This window comes from Tenrec ecaudatus, chromosome 7, assembly GCF_050624435.1.
Source record: "Tenrec ecaudatus isolate mTenEca1 chromosome 7, mTenEca1.hap1, whole genome shotgun sequence".
NCBI lineage: Eukaryota > Metazoa > Chordata > Mammalia > Afrosoricida > Tenrecidae > Tenrec > Tenrec ecaudatus.
The window spans coordinates 46,306,387-46,329,291 of record NC_134536.1 but is presented as its reverse complement, the minus strand read 5'-3'; the positions used below and the strand labels follow the sequence as shown (position 1 = coordinate 46,329,291).

The 22,905-nt window shown below is 41.2% G+C and overlaps 1 protein-coding gene across 1 annotated transcript in view; it reads left to right on the top strand.

Annotated features, from left to right (window-relative positions):
- NKAIN2 (sodium/potassium transporting ATPase interacting 2) overlaps positions 1–22,905 on the top strand; it is a 1,177,559-nt gene that overhangs the window by 972,452 nt on the left and 182,202 nt on the right. The gene's annotated exons all lie outside the window — the stretch shown is intronic.

Below are 22,905 nucleotides of genomic sequence, written 5' to 3'. Positions count from 1 at the left end.
CTCAGCGCACGCAAAGTGTGGCCACACTCCTGCTTCACGCCAGGGTGATCCATTTGTCAGATCTGATCTCAGCAGCCCTGGTCCGAACGTGCTGATGCTTTTTGACAATCAGCAAATAGACTTTGGCACCCTCAGCATTTTGCATAGGGAGTTCAAGCAGCCAAGATTTGATTAGTTTGGCTTTTAGTAGATTTTTCCTAGGACTCCAGAGGGAAGATCAGAGGGTTTTCACAACATTCTACAAAACCCAGTTTGGTCAGATCTCAATAGAATTTCATGCTTATTTATTGAACAAATATGCATACTTGTTTTTTTTCCTCTTTTTTTTCTTTCGGCTGGGTGGCTAGTGCTGGAATTCTTGTCTCTACTTCTCTCTTCCTTAGGGTTCTCCCATAGCATGAGTGCCCATCCCCCTCCCCCATCACCCATAGTAAAAAAATTCAGCTTTTCCGTAGATTGTACTGCTAGGTCTCGATGTCCTCATTTTGCACAGTACTGTGGTTACGTGCTGGGCTTCCAGCTGCAAGGTCAGCAGTTAGAAACCACAAACTACTCAGGGGGAGAAAGATGGGCTTTCTACCCCCATGAAGAGTTACAGTCTCAGACTCTCACAGGGGCAAAGCTATCCTGTCCTATATGGTCGCTTTGAGGCAGCATCGACTCGATGGCACTGAGTTGGGTTTTGGTTTTTATACAAATAAAGAACTTTCCCTTTACCGGGAGGTTGTAGGTGTTATATGGAACATATTTATATGGCATAAGTCTGTGTTATGTAAAATGCATTATTTTACATTGTATCACTGTGATGAAGAGCCAATTAAGCACAGTTCGTCCTCCAGAACAATTTTTACTAAGACTTTAAGTGTGTGTGAGAAAATTCCATCATATGTTCATCTTATTTTCCACAAACTTTCTGAGGGAATCTCTCTTGTATATAATCTTGTAGGATTTCAATGGTTAAGGTAACCTTTAACATACATGTCTTCACTTATGCACTGAGGGTCTCATACATACAGCTCAGCACGTATATTCCTGAAATGTTATGGAGATCTATAACTGGTGTGCACAAAATCCCCAAACTAAAACCACTCACATAGAGTCGATTCTGACTCATAGAGACCCCATCCGACAGAGTAGAAATGCCCTTTGGATTTATACGATGGTCAGTCTTTACAAGAGCAAACAGCCTCATCTTTGTCCCGGAGCACATCTGGTGGGTTTGAACTGTTGGCCTCGCCATTTGTCACCCAATGCATAACATATGACACCACCAGCATACCTTGTGCATACTTAGAAACACATGATGCAAATAGAATAATCCTTTTACCGATTCTTCAGTTAATTATTGTGGGATTATCGGGAGCAGTGGTTCTCAACCTTCCTAATACCATGACCCTTTAATACAGTTCATGTGCTGGTGACTCCCCAACCATAAAATTATTTTCATTGCTACTTCATAAATGTAATTTTGCTACTGTTATGAATCAGGCAACCCCTGTGAAAGGGTCCTTCAACCCCCCAAAGGGGTTGCAACCCACAGGTTGAGAACTACTAGTCTAGAGAAACAAGACTAGTGATACTCATATATGTATAAGAAATAACTTTATATAAATAAGTACAATTGTATATTGAGACGGCATCCCACTCCAGTCCAACTCAAGTCCATGGGTCCGATGCTAGCTGAAGCCTGCTGAGACTCATGTGGCTGAAAGCTAATGCTGTAGAAAGGTGAGTGAGGTGCAGGAAGACCACAGCCGGTGAGTGGACAGCCATGCGATCCATGGCTGGCTGGAGCATGGCATGGCACCGGCAGCTCAGAGGTTGATGCCCAGGGTCACCAGCCCCCTGGCGCCCACCCCTGGAGGCAGACAGCGTCCCAGCAAGGATAAAAGCCAAGGACAGAAAAGGAGACCTTGTCAGTGTCTCTCCTATAGAAAAAGATACACCATCAAGAAGTATCATCAGGCCACCACTTAATTGAACTCCACCCCATGCCAGGTTGACAGAACATTTAACTGCTATAATTATTTGGGGAATAATATTAACTTGCAATTCATAAAAACCAGGTCTTGGACAGAATGAGACCAATATTGAATTTTGGGGTCACTAAATATGCTAGGGCTTCAAAAAGTTCTCGAGAAAATGTAGTGAAAATCTAATGTAATTTTTCCATTAACAGTTTGCAAATCCCCTACTGTGTGTATATCCATATATGCATTACATACATGTGTATATGCATGTATAAGTGTATGCATATATGTATATCTATGTGTGAGAAATAGAGAAGGTTTAAATTATTTGCACAGATTTATTAACCCCCCTGAAAAATAGAGCAAATGGAATTTTCTGAATTAAGTGTTTCAATCCTTACGTGAAATTGAGACTAACATACCACTTAAGACAAAGTCTTTTAAAATAAGTACGAACCATCTGTCAAGGCAAGGTGGCTGGAGAGCATCTCCAGGAACAGATGTGACCAATGTTTCAAGCTCCCGACTCTCACTTTCCCCTTCTCCATCCCCCCTCCCAAAGTGGAGAAGTCTTCCGAGTGCACCTTCGCAGAATGTCCTATCTTGACCTTCCCCCTTCCACTGTCATCCCCTCGCCACACGGGGTGGAACATCCAGGAGTAAGTGCTGACCCGGCAGGTACCCAGGCCTCCCGTGGGAAAATTCCAGCATGCATCCTGCCGCTGTGCTCACTACCGTTTGGGACTAAAAGTGTGGCCCAAGCTGTGTAGAAAATGGAACCACGCTCAGCTCGACTTTTTTAAGCCAATCCAGAAGGGCTTATTTTGAAATCATTTGTAGCACCTACTTTTGCCTGGACTCCCCGGTAAATATTTGTCGTCATTTCTGAGGCCTTCTGGTGTCATGCGTAATTGATGAAATAGCACCTCAAGTCTCTGATCCTCTCTATCATATTTCCCAAACTGTCCCTTTGACAATCTATTGATCAGTTCATTCTGGCCCAGCGAACCCTTCCTGAGTGCTTGTCCCCTGGTGACATCCAGACGAGCAAAGACAGGGGCAGGGTCCCTGAACTTCAGGGTGTCTTAGTCACATGTAGGCCAAAGTTTCCCAGGGTCCAAACCAAGTGCCAACATATGCATGTCAGAGACGTGATAGTGACAGCAAGCACAGCCTTGCTCCACTTAACGCCTAGCCCTGGCCTCCTAGGAACAGCCTGCCTTTGGAGATGTCAGCGCTCTTTTCTTATTGTCTCCCCACCCCCCCACCCACACCCCAGAGGCTTTGAACCCGCTTCTCTTCCAGCACACCTGGCTTAGATTTGCTCTCATCAGCCGCTGTTCTTCCAGCCACCGGGCTTGATTAACTCCAAATCTCTCTAGCTCCTCGTGGCTGCCCTCCCTTAGCCTTCCCTCATAGATTCCTGACCCCTGCCACCCGGTCACACAGTTGATCAGGTCTCTGCCAATCAACTCCTGGCCGATTTTTAAATTAGCATTCACCAAGTCCACATTTGCATCACACATACCTAAGTTATCTCCCATCTATGGCCCAAGGAAGACAAGTATCATATCTGTGTAATTGGGAAGAGGGGCTGTTCATCATGCAGCCTCCAGCTGAGCAGAAAGGACTGCCAGAGACCCGTAATGATGAGCCAGGTGTGAGATTTTGAATCCCCCCCGCCCCCCCAGCAGCCTTGAGATGGATGGTATCAGATTTCTCACACAAAAGGAAGATACGGGTGTGCACAGTTTTAATAAAAGCCACAACTAAATATAGCTATCGCCACTTGCAAACTAGATCAAGAAGATATGCACGGGGAAAGGAGGGAGACCAACCAGGGAGATGGTGGCATTACAGAAGATTGATCTGATTTCTTCCAATGCAGCGTGATTGGGGCTGCATGTTTTGCAGGTGTGTTCACAAAGAATTGAATCTGTATCACGGCCTGTGAGAGTGTCAGAGGAGACTCAAAGCTGCTTCTCAGAGGCCTGAGCTGGCCAATAGGGAGGAGGGGACTTCTCGCCCTAAATTTACCTTTAAACCAAGGTTTGAACCTATGTACCAGCACCATCTGATGGTGAGAGATTCCTGCAGTCCGGGAGTTCAGTTAGTCAGTGGCAAACAAATGCCTAAATTGATTGGCTGCGTCTCCCTTGGAAGAGGGGGCATGAGATGTCTGTGGACGGCACTCAGCATACCTCGCTGCCTGGGAAAATACAATTAAAAGGGAGCATTTCTACAAACAATGGTGATTCAAATGAGATGCCCTCGTTTGATTTCCACCGCCTGTCTGTCAGTGGAGGCGTGCACACTGGCGGGACAAACTGAAATGAAAGACTTGGCATGACTCTGTTCTGGACTACCCACCAGGAGAGACATCATGGCCCACAATGGCCCTCTCTGGAGCTGATCACAAAGATGGGTCAGAACCAGACACAGCTTGGTCCTGCTGTGCTTGGGGTCAGCGTGAGTTGGGGACGACCTGATGGCTCTGAACAAAGACCACAGTAAGAAGTGGAGAGCAAATGCCTTGAGAATGATTGGGGCAGGGAATGTATGGATGTGCTTTATACAATTGATGTATGTATATGTATGAACTGTGAAAAGAATTGTATCAGCCCCAATAAATTGTTTTAAAAAAAAAAAAGAAGTGTACAAAGAGGTGCACACAAAGGAAACCTGGGGGCGGGTGGTTCTCCACCTTCCTCATGCCGCGACTCTTTCCTAGAGTTGCTCATGTTGTGCTGAACCTCCCCCCCCCCAGCCATAAAATTATTTCGTTGCTACTCCATCACTGTCATTTTGCTACTGCTATGAATCGGTCAACCACTGTGAAAGGGTCCTTCGACCTTCCATAGGGGTCGCGGCCCACAGGTTGAGAACCGCTGCCTTAGCAGATTGAAAATCCTATTGCCAACGCTGAACTAACTGTCAGAGGGGAATCTAAAAGTTTGTGGAAAACTGAATTAAAAGAGAATGGAATTTTCCCAGGAAATTTAGAAGCCCCCTTGTAGATGTTAAAAATCTAAGTTGCCTCCCAAATAACTCATAGAAAGAAAAAGAAAAACCCAATCCCTCCTTTCGCCAGAGACATCCAAAGACTCAAAAACCTCCAAGTGTGATCTGAGAGAAATAAAGAGAAAAGTGTTTTGTTTCCCTTTATTTCCGTATCCCTCCTTCACGACACCCTAATGGATTCATGGCAGGTGGACTTTTTTAAAGGAGAAGAACAAAGAACAGTGGTAAAAATGTAAATAAACATAATATTTGCTTCATCTGTTTCAGTTATCTGGGAAACCATGGACAAATTAATAGGGCTGTCACATGGGACGGGGGAAAAGGTTCCCATGCCTGGCGCACGATTCACAGCAAAAACGTGATGCTAACTGGCAAGTTCTACATTCAATGATTTTGATTAAACTATTTAGAAAATTGTGTTTTGTAGAGTGTATGAAATGATGGACATCACTGTTCAGTAAATTGTGGTTTACAAAAAAATTAGATATAATTATTCTTTTGATCTTTGACGTTAGAGTTGTTTCCAAATTATCCCCAGTAATAAGTCGTTTACCCGCTGGGGTACGGGTGGTGATGACATGCCATATTTCTGGGGAGACAGTTATGCTTACATTGGACTTTGTTCCTCTTGAACTCTAGAAATATTTTTATTTGCCTAATTTTAATTTTCAAAAAATTTAGGTCCTGACTTCCCGGTGACAGAATATTTTCAGTGGAAATGGGAAATATTGAACCCAGGTTGTGACTTTGCATCATATAAAAGAGGGGATTGGAAAAATGCAATCAACTCATACCCAGCTATTTCTTACTTCCTTCAGATATGGTTGACATGTAGATATTCTTCAACATGTTTATTGGAAATAAAAAATAAAGGAAGGCTATGTCAGATAAAAAGTAAGTTTGATTTGGTTGATTGATTTCACACTGAAAATTGATTTAATCATTTAATTTCATAAGAGTTTTCCATTTATGTTATGTTATCGATTTTGCCATTTTCCATAAATGAAATTGGCCAGCTCTGCAGCTGCACATTTTGAAAATATATATACTTAAAGCACAAAATTAAACCACTTTTGTTTAAAATAATCTTCCAACAAACATACACTGAAATTAAATATTGTTCTGATTTTACCATACAAGAGGCCTCTAAAAGGAAGAGTCAGAGATATAATTGATAGCCTATTTTACATATTTTATAAATAATTTGGGCAATACTTCTCAGAATTGCCTTGACATGCAAATTTCCAATTGCTTCCTTCCATTACCCTTTAAATAAAATCTAGTAGTTTATCTTTTTTAAACTATTTCATGACACACTTTTATAGAGTGCTGTATAAAAATCATAACAGGTTGAAAGAACTCAGTAATGTCAATCTAACAACCAGTATTCAAAGTTAATTCATTTATTTAGAGAAACAGATTTTCAGTGCTTAAACCTAATAAACCAAACCAGGAGTGAAATGAAAGCTTAACTTCATCTTATATTGGTGTTACTAGAAAATATATTTCCACTACATTTTAATTTTCATACCTAGTAGTTATATCAGTATTTGTAATAGATGATGTTATTTTGATTAATTGTATATAAATAATAATTATAACAGTAATCGATAAGAACTAAATTTTAACACATTATACACATGGTACTTGATGGTCACAAGAAAACAAATTATACGTATACATAGCAGTTGTTGCAGAGAAGTTTGATATAATGAGCAATCAAAAGTTGTGAGTAAAAAGTATATATTTAGTATAATTCTGTGGAGGCAGTGAAGTAGAACTTCAAGCTCTATAGGAAAAGGAGCCAAATGAAATTTATGACTGTTAATAAAGAATATGTTCATCATTTTTAATCAAACAGGGTGATCTCAAATCTCAATAATATTCACATTTCATTAAATATCTAAAGAAGTTATGTAACTATTCTCTTTAAAATCTGTTAATATGTATAACATGCCAAAACAAATAAGGACTTTGCAATCATTTTAGCAAATATCAAATGTGAATTCCAAATGCAGATATCTTTTGAGTGAAGCATTCAGACAAATTGTATGATATATGGGAGGAGAAGCACTGACAGCCACTGCTCGGACGCAGTGGAATGCAGAATTGCTTGAGCCCACCACTTGTCATGTCACACTTGTCATGTCAGGGGCACGGGATCATTGAATGAGGTTCCTCAAGCCAAAGTCTCTAACACCTACCAAATGCCCTTTCCCTGCATAGGGCTGGTAAGAAGGTGGGGAAAGATATTGAGTGGATTCATCTGTGAGTAACAGAGAATACTACTGAAAACTCCACAACCATAAATATGGCCTCCTTCGGGAAACTGTTTTAGTGGGTCTGAAGTTGCGTTCAGTACTTACTATCTATTTGCTTACAGAGGACAGAGTAGAACTGCCCAGTAGGGATTTCAAGTCTGTAGATCATTAATAAACCCAAATGTCACATCTTTCTCCTGTGGAGTAGGCTGGTGGATTCAAACCATTGACCTTTTAGTTGGCAGTTGTGTGCTTAGCCACTGCGCCACTAGGGCTTAAAACACTTCTGACCCATAGTGACCCTGGATATGGTTCCCAAAACTCTGACTCTTTCAGAAAACTAGCCTCATCTTTCTCTTATGAACCTACTAGAGGATTTGAACCACTGATCTTGGGATTAGCAGTCTAATGCTTACCTCACCATCCCAGTAGGACTTCAGTAAGTAGGACTTAGGTACGTGTAATTTTCATAATTCTCACTAGAAATATTAGTGTCTTTCTTTTCTCTTCCCTATCGATCCCATTAATATCCTAAAGTATTCAGCAATAACTGGTTAGCAAAGCTATTGGTCAAAGGACATCATAGTGCTGTGCTCCATCAACATTTTCCTAGGCCTCGAATGGCATTTCCATTCCATGTATGAGGACTAGCTACCAACAGCTGATGAACCTGAGCAACTTACATGTGGCCTTCTGTGTTTGTACCATAAACAATGAGTTGATTTTGAGCAGGATATGAAACCCAAACATTAGTCCAACATCGCTGTCAAAGGCCTGCAACATTTGCCTTCTCAGAACAAACACACTTGTTGCATGTGATGAAAAAAGGACAGAAGACAAGCACTCAAAACCTTTTCTAGGTACCAAGAATGGTCACTTGTTTCTATAATTATTAGACATGCTGTTTGTTCATCGGTGTAGTGGTTATGCATTGGGCTGCAATCTTCATGGTCGGCAGTTGGAAACCACTAGCCACTGAGGGAGCGAGACCAGGTTTTCTACTCCCACAAATAGTTACACTCTGGAAGCCCACGGGGGGTGGGGGGTCCCTGCGGGGTTCCCTGTGAGTTGGCGTCAACAGGCCAGCAGTGAATTTGGTGAGTTGGTTCCAATTCCAGTTCCTCTGGGCACTCAGAGACACAGATCATCTTGTCCAAGGATAGAACCCCCAAATAAATAAATTGATCATAACTGTGATTTGTCTTTCTGTGGCATCAGAATGGTGTATGAACATACTCACACAAACATGGGGAAGGACAGGATGTAATGTCGCCAACAGAGGTCTTCCGCAGCCATATAGAAACAACCCGATGCTGCTGCTGTATCGCAATTCCTGTCAACTCTGTAGGACCGAGGCGAAGCTCCCCGAGTGTCCCGAAGGCTCGGTCCTGAAACGCTGCCATCTTTTCTCCCGCAGAGTCGCTGGTGCATCCCAACCACTAATCTTTCATTTGGGAGCTGAGTCCTGTGCCACTCAGGCCCATACTAGGGATAGGTTTGCTGAAGTAAAAGAAGCAGCATGGTACATAGACTCCCAAACAGACATTACAGGCTCAAAATACATACATATATAAGCAACATTTCATAAACTAATTTTAGAGCTCAAAGCTGAAATTAGACTAGCATAAAAGAAATGTTATGTTCGACTGTTACCTCAGAAATGAATACGTGTTAGTCTTTCTAACGTACTAACCTTGGAACAATGGCAATGTCTGGGCAAGAGAAAAACCACCATCCCTTCGGAGTACAATATCTTGATGTCTCTTCGACAAGTGTCAATCATATGTTGGTTAAGACAAATCCTATTATTTTTCCCTTATTCCTAAAAGTCACCCTCACATGGGTGAGGGGCCTTTGAGTTCAGGAACAAGAAGAGTTCAAGAACTTAAATAGCTTCTAAAGTCAAATTAGTTATGAGATTTTATTGCATTTCATATTCACTGGTTTTCCTTATATTCAAATTCAGAAATATAAATTAAAATAGCCACTGTCTGGAAGTGACAATCATAAAATCTTATATCCAGTTGTATAATAAACTACTTCATAATTATGAACTAAATGAGATAGTATTCAAGGATTGCCTTGTAAGCAATAACGGTGGGATTATTTTCTCCGTTCAGTTTCTTAACACTACTAAGTTAGAATACCATCATGTTTCAGACTAACCCACAGTGATGTGAAAAATGAACTAAATTCTATCACATTTACTTACTCCCTGGACACAACCGTGATTTTTCAAGTCAATATGGTACTATGCAATGACCGCTGCAATAGCCTATACAGGAGTAACTCTTATCCCATATCAACTATTACCATTAGTGCACAATATCTGCTTTTGCATATAATGGTTGATGTATTTCCTTACCCTGTGAATCTAATATGATATTTATCAATGAGAATTCTTGGAATAATCATCGAATACATTTAAGATAATAAGTCTATTAATTATCAGCTGTAATAAATTATCAATTATTTTTCTTCAATAATATGTGATAGCTGAAATTGTATGAATAAAGGATTGAACAATGGCCCATATACTGCCATTTATGTTCATTATATAATGCTATTTCATGACAAAATAAGTAAGGTATGTAAACATATATTAAAATATAATATTTTTGAAAAATAAAATTGTTGACCTTGGACAAAAAGCTAAGGTCTTTGTTTGCAATGTAAAATATTATTATCTCTTAAGATGCCTTTCTAGTTATGATTAATTGTTCTGATACAAAATTCTCATGATATGAGTCATTGATGGCAATTTCCTCTTCGCCGAATCTTCCAAACACAGTGATAAATAGTAGAATAATAATAGTATGCTGTGTTAGTGTTTTCAAATAAGCATTCTCAAAGGAAGGATGTAAAGATGATTTATAACGACAGCTATAATATGAGGGATAATTTATTGTTTGGCATGTGATACTTGAGTGAAAAAAAGAACAAAAATATGGGTAAACACACTTAAGTTAAATAATGTTTATACAGTAGAATAAGAGCCATGTGTAATATTACTTCTGTATGCTCGCTTTTAACCATCCTATAAATAGTTTTAAGTTCTACAATTCAGCCCACACATTCTTCTGTGCAACGCAGTGTCTAGTTCCTAGAGTCCGCTAGTCTCTTGCTTAGTCATCTCTTTATATCAACCTGCCGAGCCTTCCTCTGTCACTTGTCACAACTGTCTCCCACTGTGCCAGTTAAATTTCTCTACAGCAGGGACCCTGGGGCTCAAGACCACAACTTTCACGCCCCTATGTTTATTATAGTCGATTATCTTCTAGCTTAATTCATACTGTGACACTTTGTTGTGATCATTGAGGTAGTTAAGGATTTTGGGGGCACAACAGGTAAGCACATGACTGCTGGCAGACTGGATGGAACCCACAAAGTGAGAAAGACCTGACAGTGGGGTCCCCTACAGGCTTCAGACTACGGCACCCTATATGGCGGTTCTCTTGTGCCACATGGTTGCGGTGGGTTGAAATCGACTTGATGGTACCTATCAAAATCATGTAAATTCATTACAATCAATTATAGAAGCCGTCGGTTTTAGGGATTTTGTTTTTCTCCCGTTATATTTTGAAATATAAGAGTTGCTCCACCCTCCTCTACTGTTTCCCAAGTGTGATCCACTCCTTATCAGGATCTTTGTAGATGCAGACCGTTCCTTTGGACTCACAGTAGTCACGTTGTCTCCTCCTAGCTCCATCGTCTTATTTATTTCTGCAGCACAGAAGTATAAATTGATGACTTTATTTTTACTTTTAGAGATTATAATTGCTGTAATTTTATATAAGGAAATGCCATATTTTGGTCATGTTAATCCCAAATTACTATCATATTTTTAATTCCATTATTCCACAAGATTTTAGAAGCCCCTTGGATGATGTCATGAAAACATATTTTAAGTGAATCTATACTCTAAGTTAGAGCAAAATTCCATATCGGTGTTTCAACAGTCATTTCATGTATTGTCAGCAATGTGCTAATTTAAAAAACTTCAGAAAACCTGTTTCTAAAAATAAAAAGATTAGTAAAAATTGTCAAATAAAGTCTTATATTAAAAATATATTAAAAGCCCAGATATCTAGAAGTATCCAGAGTAAAACAAATGTATAAAACTAAAAAGAAAAAAACAGATACGTGAATCTGTGACAAAGACAATTATAATGTGTAAGGTCATAGTGTAGCTAAAGAACTTCAAAGAGGAGAGGTAGTCGTGTAGATTTACTCATTCATTTGTGTCAGAGAAGGCGATCTACAAAAGGAGGGAGATCCCCAACAATGAGGGAGGCAGGGGAAGACAGAAGGAGTAAACGAGTTGAAGGTAACAGAGATGGGATGGAATTTCTTGTATGTGTATAGCTATTCTCTCACGGGCGGCTCTGTACTTCAAATGCCCTCTTGGACAATGAATGCAACACCATTCCTCATGAATCTATCCTTCTGACATAGTAAACCACATGATTTCAGAATTCAAAATGACCAACACCAATCCATTTCAGCTCAGTAACTCCTAAAATATCATTCTTTCTTTTCTTTTTTTACATTTTATTAGGGGCTCATACAACTCTTATCACAATCCACACATATACATACATCAATTGTATAAAGCACATCCGTACAGTCTTTGCCCTAATCACTCTCAAAGCATTTGCTCTCCACTTAAGCCCTCTGCATCAGGTCCTCTTTTTTCCCCTCCCTCCCCACTCTCCCTTCCTTCATGAGCCCTTGATAATCCACAGATTGTTATTTTGTAATACCTTGCCCTATAGAATATCATTCTTTAGGCATTCCATATCATTTTTGATGACTTTAATGTTCTTAGTTTCATATTCGTACATTCCAAGTTCCAATTATTAATACATGTTTTCCACTGTTCCTTCTCACTTTGAGTTGTGTCTCACTACAAACGAAGAGCCCAAAAGCTTGACCCCTGAAGGCTTTACTCTATGCATGTCCTCATGGCCGACGATGGACAGTCATAGGTCTATGGACTCACTGCTATGGAGTCAGTGCTGACTCGGAGCCAGCCCCTAGGGTTTCTGAGATTGTGATGGGGAGACTGTGGATAGTAGAAAGCCCAGTCTTTCTTCCACTCGGTCTATTGGGGGAGGAAGTAAATTAGTGAGGTCTGCAGGTCTCAGAGGAATCAAGCTCCACCTCATAGAGACCAGCCTTGCGCTTATTCTTTTCAAGCACATGATTCATGCACACATACACACACACATATGTAGTAGTGAAATAAGAACCACCACATGAAAAATACATACACACCCAAGTTCATCGCAGCATTGTTCATAGTAGAAAAAGATGGACGCAACCTGTGTTCCCATCAACAAATGAATAGATAAGCAAACTATGGTACAAACACACAATGCAAAGCTACACAATGATAAAGAATAATTAGAATCCACAAAACATCTCAGCACAGAAATACATCCAGAGAACATTATGTTGAATAAAGGAAGTTGATCACAGAAGGACATATATTGCATAAGACCACTTTTTAAAAAATTAAGAAAAGTTTTGTGCTCAGAAAGCATATTCTGTTTGTTACCAAGGGTGTAAAAGGAATGGAAAAAATCACTAATCCTCACTAACTAAATAGTGACGTGTCCTAACTTAGGTGAGGAGACAGGCAATTCACCACAAGATGTCAGCGCAGCGGGATGCAGGCAAAGGACGACACTGGGCGCACAAGCAGAAGAGATGCTTCACTAAATACTGTTGAATGCACAGTCCTGTAATCATTTTAATAGTAAGCATTATTGAGGTATGCACCCCTTAAGATAATCAATCTAGTGGATACACAGGTAATATGTAAGCAGACGGGTGGCATGACCCGTGACAGAGGAAGCTATTCCTCGGTCTGGACTTGAGTATGCTGGATATACTTGCAGACGTATAGTGGTAGATGCCAAGGGCAGAGTGGTTCCAGGGTTGTAGCCATGAGCGCCCATCGTGAAAGACTGCATCACGAGGATGAAGGGTTTAGGGCTATCATGTCTTGTCTTCATGGAGGCAGGGTCCTACACTTGACTTTGGCCAGTAGTGACATCAGTGCTAAATGCTTGTGAACAGCCGTCTGAGGTGCAGCTATTGCACTCTTTCTGTCTAAAACAAAGAAGGAAGGATGAACAATTAGTCCAAAGGGTTAATAGACCACGGTGACCACATATTACACATAGTGATATAGATGCATGTATATGTATGTATAGTATGTACCTTTAAAACAAGCAAACTTCCAGATTCTTTATCCCTCAAACCTAAATAGTGGTTTGAGTGGCTTTTAAAAAACAGGAGGAAAAGTCAAATCGAAAAGGACTTGGAGTCCTTCAGTCACAAACATGTTCATCTAATCCAGCGGGTCTACAGCTTCCCAAGGCCACGACCCTTCCATACAGCTCCTTGGGTGACCCCCCAGCCATAAAACTGCTTTCGTTGCTACTTCATAACTCTCATTTTGCTACTGTTATGAATGGGGAGACCCCTGTGAAAGAGTCGTTTGACCCCCAAAGGGGTCACGACCCACAGGTTGAGAAGCACTGCTCTAAACAGAAAAGTTAAAATAAAAAAAAAAAAACCAGAGTAGAACCCATGAGGAACATGCCCCTCAGAGCAATCAAGTGCATGTGCCCTAAGGGCCGCACTGGACTGAATGCAGTGGTCCGCAGTGCGCAGGCCGGGCAGCCGGGGATGCAGGCGATGGAAGTGGAAGGCCGCCAGGGGTATGGCCACGAATGTCCTAGGGAAGAGTGGCTCTGTAAACTTTCACCCAAACCACAATAAAAGGCTGTAAGAAAAGAAAGCATCTCAACATGAAGTCCCACCATCTATCTTCTGTGATACATTCTGCTGTACTGATACCAAGAGAGAACTGTTCCTTTTACTGTCAGTCTACAGTGTATTCAGTATTCCTTATAACACGACTACTGAAGCGCATCACTTCTCTGCCTCCCTTTCTCCCTGTCCAACTTTCACGTGCACCTGAAGTGACTGATAACCCGATGGTTTGGGTCAGACACTCCCAAGTCCCCAAGAGCATTGAAAGGGCCCGTCCTGGAGAAGGGCTGCACTGTTTGGTAAATTAGAGGCCCAGCAAAAAAGGGGGGAAAGGAAGACCCTTCATGTGATCAATGGACACAGTGGATGCAACCCGAGCTCCAGCACAGCAGCAAGTGTGAGGATGATAGGAGAGTCCCGAGTGACACCTGACGCAAAGGCTCCTAATAGCAGCAGCGATGCATCCAGGAAGGATCCTTTATTGTACAGTGATTAATTTACTCAGTGGCTAAAAGATAAGCAGTTCAAATCCAAAAGACTCTTTGTGGAAAAGAGAAGCGTCAGTCAACTCCTGTGAATATTTACAACATTGGGGACACTATGGGGCAGTTCTACTCTGCTTTATAAGGAATTGGAATTGCACGATGACGGAGGGTTTGGTTTAAGGCATTCAGAAGGTTCATCGGTGCCTGGAAACAGAGTGTTTAACATTCTCACCCTGCATATTCTAGAAATTATATTTCTTTTCCAATGGGTGTAACAGATCTGTGCAGAATATACCTGTCCTTAAGTTATTGACTCTGCACACATTTTATTCATGTAGAATGGATGCTTAGACTCGTGGCCATGAATAAAGATTTTATTTTCTTCCTTGCCTCAATTCAGGGGAACTGGGAATTGTTTTATTAGAAACAATTAGAAAGGTAAAGTTTATTTATTAGAAAGGTAGTTAAGTTTGTCAGACATCACAACTAACCAGTAGGTGAAATGTTGTAATTTTCAATAGGTCTTTGAGTTTGTCTACATTTAATGTAAAGATTCAAACTAAGAGTATCTGATTCTTCCACATTATTTGACTGCTTGGAAGTAAATTAGCTCTATACTCATTTGATCATCCCACAACTATTTAAGGAATGCTTCTCACTTGGATTGGTGGGGACGTAGGTGCTGAAAATGCAGTGGCAATTCTTGTGAAAGATCCAGATGACTATATGTAGGATGCATAGGAACAGAACTGCTAGGATAAAGAAGCCCGTAGAGAAGATGAAATTTGTTTCCACACGGTAGCTGCAACAGTGGGTTCAAACATTACAAAAAGAGTGAAGGTGCTACTGTCCTAGGCAAGGTGTCATTCTGTCATGTATAAAAGTTTACAAGCAGGAGCCAGAGCAGACTCAATCACACAACAAAGTATCCAGGGAAGGCATTGGGATGGGTTATTTCTTAGTTACCCTTGGCTGCAGAGAGGGCTTGGCACTGTGGGTATCGCACAGAAGAACATTGTTGGCTGGAGAACTAGTAAGGGCAGTGACCTCCACTCATGATGGTGAATTTGGAGCAATGACCAGGTAGGTACATCCTAGGATGCAATCAGTAAATATGGGAAGTTAGCTTAACTACCTCTTCTCTTCCTGTCTCGCTCTTATTTCAGTCTGTTTGAATGTCCCTCTTTCTTTGAGAATTTTCAACAATGTCCTTCAGTGACTGTTCAGTCTCCCCCATTTGAATTGGCCTTCAATTTATTTCTCCAGCTTCTTCCATTCTCCCTGCCTTCGTCCATTAATCTGTCGCCCTCTGCCCGACAAGCCTGCCTTGCCCTCCAGTCCTTCTCTCTGGCCCTGCCAGGATAAGCCTCATTACCACTCTTCCAAAGGCTGGAATCGCGACATCACTGGCACTCTCCTGACACTGTGTCTCCACGCATGTGAATAATCCAATTGTGTTTCTATGTCACGGAATTTTAGAAAAAAAAATAGTTATATGATAGCCAGAAGTTAATACTTTCCAAGGCATTTGTGCAAAATACTTCCTGGTGGTATTTTTACTTATTCACACATTAGATTGTAAAATGTATTCATCATAATAATATTGATGGCAACAGGATTTGCATAGTAAAAACTACTTATGGAAGATTCATTAATCTGACTCATTATCAACGGTGATAATCTGTACCAATTCATTAATAGAAATCTTGACAGTGTGACAGGATTGTTTTTTAAGCAAATTAAGTGAGAAGGGTCTAGAATAAAGGGTCCTCATGCTGTTACCCTTTAATACAGTTTCCTCGTGTTGTGGTGACCTCCAACCATAAAATTATTTTTGTTGCTACATCATAATTGTAATTTTGCTACTGTTATGAATTGGGTGACCCCTGTGAAAGGGTCATTTGACCCCCAAAGGGGTCACGATCCACAGGTTGAGAACAATATAATTTTGTGGTTATCATTCCAAAAGATAAATAAGCTAACAAACTATGCGCCCTAACTCGTAGCAACTCACAGGACAGAGTAGAACTGCCCCGTAGCAATCTCAAGGTTGTGAGTCTTCCTGGAAGCAGACTCCTACATCTTTCTCTCTGAGTGGCTATTGGCTGGAAACCACCAGCCTTTTGGGTAGCAGCCCCTGAAACCTTGAATTGCACATGCCACTGTGCTCTGCACAGCAGCAACCTTAGGAGGTGAGCAGAATGAAGTCTGAGTGCTCTCCCAGTGTGTTGGCATACATCGTTGGAGCCTTGAAGTTCTGCCTTAACAATCATTCAAAACTCTATTTAAATACGTCTGCATTTACCCCAAGTGAATCTTCACTTTCGTCTTCTTTCTGTTAGGCGGTATAGATTTCCCCCTGTCTATTTAAACCCCATGTGCTTACAGATGTTAATCTCCAGAGAAGCACAATGCTGCTTCTAACAAAGCAGCTTGTTCCTTGGCTTTGCTTCAGTGAAACCCCGTCGGAGGCGCTGGTGACAGATAGTCAGCTTGTCAGCTTTGCTCCAGGAAGCCAAAGAGAATGGAACTTTTCACGAGCTGAGCCTCGAGCACTCCCGGCCCCTCTTTTTTGGGCCTCTTCATGCGAAGTTTGGCGAGGCCGCGGTGTTTCATCATCTAGCTCACGGATAGAAAGAGCAAAGAGCTGGGGCCCTTTTAGGTACCGTTCTGCAGACTGCTATAATGCAAACTAAACAAACAATGTATTTTTAGGGCACCACCTGCAGCAAGCAGCTGTACCAAACAGAGCAGAACCGCGAGGACGTGATTTGTTCCATTTCACACGAAGCCTTGAGCTTTCCGAAGAGAGGGAGGAGCTGCTGTAGATGCAGCCCACACATCCTCCATTTAAACTGAAAGCTGATTTTCTTGGGCTTTTAGATTGGAATTGAGGTGTCATTATATCTCTCCTTCTTCCCCACCCTGCAACCTCTGGTTGAAAACAATTCTATTATTGGGGTTATAACTGTTATCTGGGAACATCATTTTTCTCTGCCAGTAAACTTCCTCTTCCATTCAAGGGCAATTTTCTCTCACCGCAGCCTATACTTAAATGCCAACATCTGCGATAGCTAAGCCGTATATGAAATGGTGCCTGGCATTTACATGATGCCAGTGACATGATTAGAGACGCTCATCCACTTGGCTTACATGGAGTTTGCTTCTATCGCTTCCATCTACGTCAGTCCGTCTTCAGGATCTGCCTGCCTCTCCAAATACGCCACATGAGCCCCAAAGACCCCGAAAGCTGAACGTTCAGCTCTTATTCTGATCGCCATTGTTTCTTCCATTCCTCTATGTTCACAGGCGCAAGAGCTGATGAGATCCCACTGTTGTCTTCCTTGTCTGAGTACCTGGAAGTCTGAGGCTGATGCAGGGGATATGGCTTTTCCCTACATTTAAAACTCTCCTCATTCTCTTAATGGCTATTGATTCAAACCCCACAAACCAAAGGCACTATTTCATTTTGAGTTCTCCTAGGTGAGAGGGGTAAACATAATTACGTTATAGATGATTCTGGAAGGGAGCCAGGTAGGTACGAATGGAGGTCATTTTAAGTACGGAGAGGAGATGTTAGCTTTTGTATTAGATTGAGCACCAAGACCTACACACTGTTTGGTTTACGTGACAAGGAACACATCTTGAAGAGGGAAGCCATCGGTCTAAAGAGCTGCAAGGTGAACTAGAGTGCCATTAGACCCTCGCTGAGATGGATGGACAGAGGGCTTAAAAAGAACCACAACTGTGACCAGCCAGTGTTTTCACTGTTAGCGAAGCACGAGGCAAGCAATTAAACGAAACTCACTTACTCCTAGACGCTCATCGGACAGAGGAGGCGGGCACTTCACCAGCCTGGGCAGGATTTCATTCGGTCATACGTAGGGGCCTGTTACTCGGAACCGACTCAGGGGCCCCTAACAACAGTAACTGCAGACGAGACTAGACTCCTACTCTACACAGTATTAAGAGATTGGCCATCTTTGGGGGCCTCATTAAAACTCTTTGGTAGGATTTGTAGATATTTCTCTCAGACACAAAGAGATGAGATGAAGAAATTACGAGTCCGCAATGATGTCTGCCTCTAGCTAATGGAACAATTCAACCCTGTGAGACGGGAAGCTAAGTCGCCTTCATTACATTTGCCGTAATCATAACGACGCTGTGATGACTTTAAGAATATTTGGCGTGAAATAAATTCCTGCCCAAGGTGTCTACAGGAGTGTTCAGTGTGAAAACTGCTTTAATCTCTTTCACCTTTCGAGCATATTAAAGGTGATTTTCTGAAAAAAGGAATTCCATACTAGCTTTTGCTGAATTAGGTCTGCCTCTGAATGCTCGTCAATCAATCACGCTTCTATTTCATGATCGTGAGCGGTGCTTTTAACTCTACATGGTTAAAACTATGGAAGGAGGGAAAACCTTTAGTTCCAAGGAATAAAAAAAAAGACCTTTAATTGGTGCTTTTTTTTATCCCACAAAAGGGAAAGACAGTGGGTTTATCTTTAATGAGCCCTTATGGCATAAAAAATAATCTTCAGGACTCTGAGAAATATCTTTCAAAGAGACAGAGAGTGAGTGAGTCATTGAACTTGAGACTTTGAGAGGAATCAGGTAGGTGAGGTAGGTTTAACTGGATATTTAATAAGGAATAAAAAGGCAAAGGAAAAAACTGTGGCTTCTAGAAGAGGAAGACAGCATTCCAGGAGACTGGAATTATATTGGAAAGGTATGGGACAATGCCAGTCCTCTTCTATCAAGTTTTCTTGTCTGGAACAGAGGCAGTAGTGTCTACCTCATTGGATTTTGTGTAGAGAACACACCAAGGCATTGAATCTAAGAAAGCATCCCATGTTTGTTCAAATAATAAATGTTTAGGAAAAAGAAGCTTTTATTATCATCGTTATTGATGTTTGAAAAGAAGCAGGCAAGATTATTTGGGAAAAGGGGAAGTACATTGGATGGTGTCAATTGTGGAGAAAAAAGTAAGTGGAAGTAGTGACTATTAGGGGTTTTCACAAGAATGAGAGAAATCAAGAGTGTCAGCTGATAGAGGAACCTGAAAGTTAGGTGAAATCCTTAGATCTGATTTAAAAGAAAGAAAAACTGCTATAAATTCTCGTGTAAATAAGGAAGGGAAAGGTGTCACTTTTTCCCTTACCCCAACCACCAAATGTGTTTTAGCTTCTCACTTTTCTTATTTTCAATAAGGAGGTAAGAACTACTTGTTCCTTCTAATTTCCTGACCTGTCCTCTATAATAAGTGGCTATACGAGGATGGAAGTAAGAACAGACTTTAATGGCTATTTGAGAATAAGACTTGAAGAAAATACATATCAATGATAATGTTCACAATTTATAGAATATGCTTCTTCTTCAATGGAATGTACTGCAGGCTTCCTCCAAAGGGTTGCTTGCTTCACTTTATAAAAGAAGCCAACAGATGCTGTGCTGGTTGATGGTGTCTTAAATAGAGGCAAGGACAGAATCAGTCCATGTCTGAGAACGGAACTTAACATTTAGTTTTAATTGCAAGTAATTAGTCTGCTGCTCTTTCAGGCATTTGACATTACAGAGCATTTCACATTACAAAATGCAGAATGATCCACAAGCATACTTGAATGAATGTCAGGATTTTGACATGCAAGACCCAGCAACTCCATGCGTCCAAGTAGAACTACTCTGTAGGTTTCCAGGTGCTTATGGGAAGGTTTGAATCACCAACCTTGGGGCTAGTAATTGAGCACTTAACTGATTATGCCGCCCAGGGACTCCCAGACATTTATTGCTGATGGGTGGCGTGGAATCCCTGTGTACTACCCAAGGACACGCTGCTTGGTCAGGTCCCATCCTCACAGCTGTTATGTTTGAGCCCAGTGTTGCAACACTCTGTCAATCTGTCTCAACACGGGTCTTCCACTTTACCAGGCATGGTGCCCTTTTCCAAATCTGGTAGAACATATTCGTATCCAATAAGTATTTGTTTACAAAGAGCGAACACCATCAGGCAGTTCTCAGCGTGAGAAAAGAATAGCATCCAATAGAGACTGCTATTGGCTCTCAGTGAGGCAAACAATTTGCAATCCATAGAGGGTTCTCGCATATATATATATCTATATATCTATATATATAGCTATATATAGATATATATCAGAAGAAGACATGTTGGTAGTAGGGCCACCGTTCCAGAACAGGAAATGAATGAGGATGTTGCTTCTGACCAGGAGAGACGGTTTGCCTCTGTGACTGTCTACTTTATGCCTTCCATTCGGAACCTTTCCGTAGCCACACTCTTCTCAGTGTATCACCACCGTCAGTATTTCACAATGCCAGAAATGTTCCAAAGACCTTGTCATTAAATAGCTCACACATAATAAGATGATAATAAGATTTACTTCAAATGATCATTGCGAGGTTTAAGCAGTGAAGACATAGAAAAGACATAAAACATTTGATAAAAACAAAATTGACGATAGAAAACATTTAGTAAATTTTAGCTGCACTTGGAACTGTTTCGTTTCTTCCCCCTTTGTCTCCCATCAATATTCCCTTCTCCAGACTACAGGCTCTTCATCTTTTTTTGTAGCTGAGGTAGAGAAGAGGCAGTTTTTGCACTTTATGATTGTGGCACCTTGTGTTTGTACAGGCAGTAATTTAGACAAGACAGCTTGTGCCAAAAATAAACACAACTCTGCAAGCAGTGTCCAACCCACTGCCGTGGAGTCAGACAATCTAGGGAAGACACCGCTTGAATTGAAAAAATATTCAATCACATAAAGAAATAGAGACTGACAAGTTTTACATATCCTAGCAACGTTATTTTACACACATAACTCGAAAAACTTTGTAGCCTCTAATTAGCTGAGATGTTTGGCTCTGTCATTCAGAGATGGCATAGAAGACAGAAGGAAGATCATGGTCTTTCCTCCTCTCACCAGGTAATGCTTAGCTACTGACCAACCTGTAAGGAAAGGCCACTTGAGCGGCTTTCAGAAAGATGTTGTCCTAGACAATCCCCTGGTGCAATTCTAGTTTGTCACCTAGGTTGCTATAGTTTGGAAATCAACTTGATATCACCAGATTAGGCTAGGCTCTATTTCATAAATAGGAAAATGTCTTTGGAACCCTGGTGGCATATTGGGTTGTTGGGCTGCTAGCCAAAAGGTCAGCAGTTCGAAAACTGCTGCAGCCTCTGCAGAAGTTGGGACTTTCTACTCCCATAGAGTTAGTGTCGGAAATGCACAGGAGCAGCTCTATCTTGTCTTAGAGAGTTACTGTGAGTCAGAATCGACTCAGTGGCAGTGAGTTGTGTGTGTGTTGGTGTTGTTGTTGCTTTTTATCTGGTGGAGGTGGGAATATAATGACCTACTTATATTCTCTTTCTGAGTAAAATGGCAGGCCCATCATACAATTTGATTCTGTATTTGATAAAACTCTATTTCATTTTCTTTATTTTGTAATGAAGGAGCAAGTCATGACAAAGTAGCTTAAGTCAATGAATCTCCTATTGCAACTAACTTTATAATTCATTGATGAACTCTGTTTCACAATGGTCACAGTCCATGTGTTTTGTTGCTGCTGCTGGTACTGCTGCTCGTGTTCCTTGTGGGTTGATCGCAATTCATGGCAACCATGTGTGTGCACAGTAGTGCTGACATACATAGGAGGGTTCACTGCAGTATTATGATCCATTGGCAGGGGATCAATGGGTCTGCCTTTCAAGTTACCTTTTGGTTGATTAGAACCACCAACTTTGGGGCTCTTAGTCAAGTGCTTCACCATTGGCCACACAGTCAGTGTTTGGGGTTGTTTGTTTGTTAGCTGAGTTTAATAAACTTTGAATGGATAAAGCATGTGTCGGAGCTAAACAGAAGTCCTGTTGGTACAGTAGTTATGCATTGGGATGCTAACTACAAGGTCAGCAGTTAGAAACCATCAGCCACTCCAGGGCAGAAAGATGAGGCACTTCTACTCTCTTAAACAGGCATAGTCTCGGGAACTCACTGAGTCAGTCCTACCCTGTCATATAGGGTCACTGTACGTCAGCATACACTCAATGGCAGTGAGTTTAGTTTGTATTTATAAGATATGAACCTACACACACACACACACACGCACACACACACACAGAGGGATTCGAAATTGTATGAAAAATAGAATCAAAGGATAACATTAGCCTCTCGTATATGTGAGGGGAGGAAAAATATTAATACTGCTCAGGTTGAGGTTCTTACATACAAAGATTTATTGCAAACAAATGTGTTTAAACTCATCACTGCAATTGGTGGATGACTACAAAGCAGGTCCTCTGTAATACACTATCCTTAGTCTCATTGATGGTAAAGTCGTTACAAATTGGGCTGTGATCCACACCGTTGGCAG